The 1,947-nt window shown below is 46.7% G+C and overlaps 1 pseudogene; it reads right to left on the reverse strand.

Annotated features, from left to right (window-relative positions):
• Positions 1-749: 749 nt before the first annotated feature.
• LOC105485635 (ADP/ATP translocase 2 pseudogene) lies at positions 750-1,714 on the reverse strand (annotated as a pseudogene).
• Positions 1,715-1,947: the final 233 nt, after the last annotated feature.

Here is a 1,947-nt window from a genome sequence, read left to right on the forward strand (position 1 = left end):
TGTAAGTAAGGAAAGTAGGTGTAAGCTAATTATCCAAGTTCTCAGCAAGTTAGTGGCAGAAGCAGAACATGATCGGTGAGAGTCTGACTCCAGAGTCTATACTCTGAAGTTCTGCACCACACTGATGGTGCCTGGCAGTGGTCAGGTCAAAGATAGAGGAGGGAAATGAAAGGTGCCACAGCAAGCTGTCTGACACATGCATAAGGACCTGGAAGAAACCCCGTGACTCAGAAAATCTTGCAACGTTTCACACAGGGCTGGGTTTCCTCATTAGCTCCTGGGGACTAGTCTGTGACATATGGATGGTGGCAGTGTCTGTGACCCCACCCACAGTGTGTGGCCTGAAAAGTTGTAAGCCATATGTGTATAATTAAGTGGCTACGGTTCTTATTATAGTGGATGGATTCTGTCGGTGCCATCTTATTCTTTTGTTGTCTTCATTAAAACCCAAGTAAAAGAACACTTCCTAGGGCTTCTACTGGACAGAGTGGACTCTGGGTGCTTGCCGACTGAATTCTACCTCTCAACTGTCTTGCTTTTGTTTTTTATTTTAGATATTTTTATTTCTCCAAATTTGTTATTTATCAGGAGTGACTGAAATACAAAATATAATTGAGTCCCATCATCATCATGGAAATGGCTTTAAGAGAAAACTGGTTAGATAAATATTATTGCTTCCCATCTTCAACCAGTAAATAGTTCCCACTGATCAACTGACAGCCAGGAGTCTGTCAAGAATGCTCAAGATATGTTACATAATACAACATGACTGCTCACAGGGGGAAAATAATCCTAGGAAATAACTTATGTGTACTTTTTGATTTCATCATACAAGACAAGCACAAAAGCACCACCCATGCCTCTGAGAACATTGGACCAAGCACCCTTGAAAAAAGCTTTGTCTCCTTCATCACGAGCAATCTTCCTCCAGCAATCAAGTGTGCCTGTGTACATGATGTCAGTTGCTTTGAGTTCTGACTGCATCATCATGCAGCAGCAAAGAGCGTCAAATGGATAGGAAGTCAACCCAGCAACAGCAGTGATGGACTGTGCCATCATCCAGCTGATGATGACGTGAGTGTTCTTGGGATCTGGAAGCATTCCCTTTACAGCGTCACAGATACTGAAGTAGACAGCTCGGTAGATGGTAATACCCTGCACAGGCACGTTAAAGCCTTGGTACAGGCCCTCAATCCCATCCGATTTGTAGATCTTAACCAGGCCGTCGTCAAGACCTCCGAATTCCCTTTCAGCTCCAGGTTTACCCACATCAGCTGCTAGAAAGGTATGGGCAAAACCAAGAGGGTGCACAAAACATAAGGATGTGGCCCCAGTGGCACTGCCCAATGCCAGATTCCTTGCAAAGTCGCGTCAAAACTGGGTCCTCTTGTCCACACCAGCCAGGAAGATCTGCTTGTATTCATCTTTGAAGGTGAAGTTGAGAGCCTGGGTGGGGAATTATCTGATGACATTGGCCAAGTTACTGTGCCAGAAGGACAGGACTCCCTGCTCCTTGGGAATACAGACCACAGTCTATAATGCCTTTTTATTGCTTATCTGCAGTGATGTCCTTGCTGGCATGCTGCACCTGCAGCAGCAGCTTGACCCCCCTCGATGGACACTACTGCCATCTTGGGGATGGCGACAGCGACACCACCTGCCAGGAAGTCCTCGGCGAAGGACAGAGTGGTATCCATCATGTTGAAAGGAAAGAGGAGGCAGGTGGCTAAGGGACTTGAATGGGCTGGGAACTGGCTTTGACTCCGAGGCTGTGGGGCCTGTCTTGCTTTTTGCAGGTTTCAAAGGAACTAAAGCCCTTCCCTTAAAGTAATGCATCATTGGCCTAGGTTCAAATCCTAACTCTACCACACAAGCTCCGCAACCTCAGGCAAGCTAGCTGTTGTTCTTGGTGGTGGTGGTGGTGGTGGCAGTGGTGGTGGTGGTGGT

The sequence above is a fragment of the Macaca nemestrina genome, chromosome 14, assembly GCF_043159975.1.
Source record: "Macaca nemestrina isolate mMacNem1 chromosome 14, mMacNem.hap1, whole genome shotgun sequence".
In the NCBI taxonomy this organism is placed as follows: Eukaryota; Metazoa; Chordata; class Mammalia; order Primates; family Cercopithecidae; genus Macaca; species Macaca nemestrina.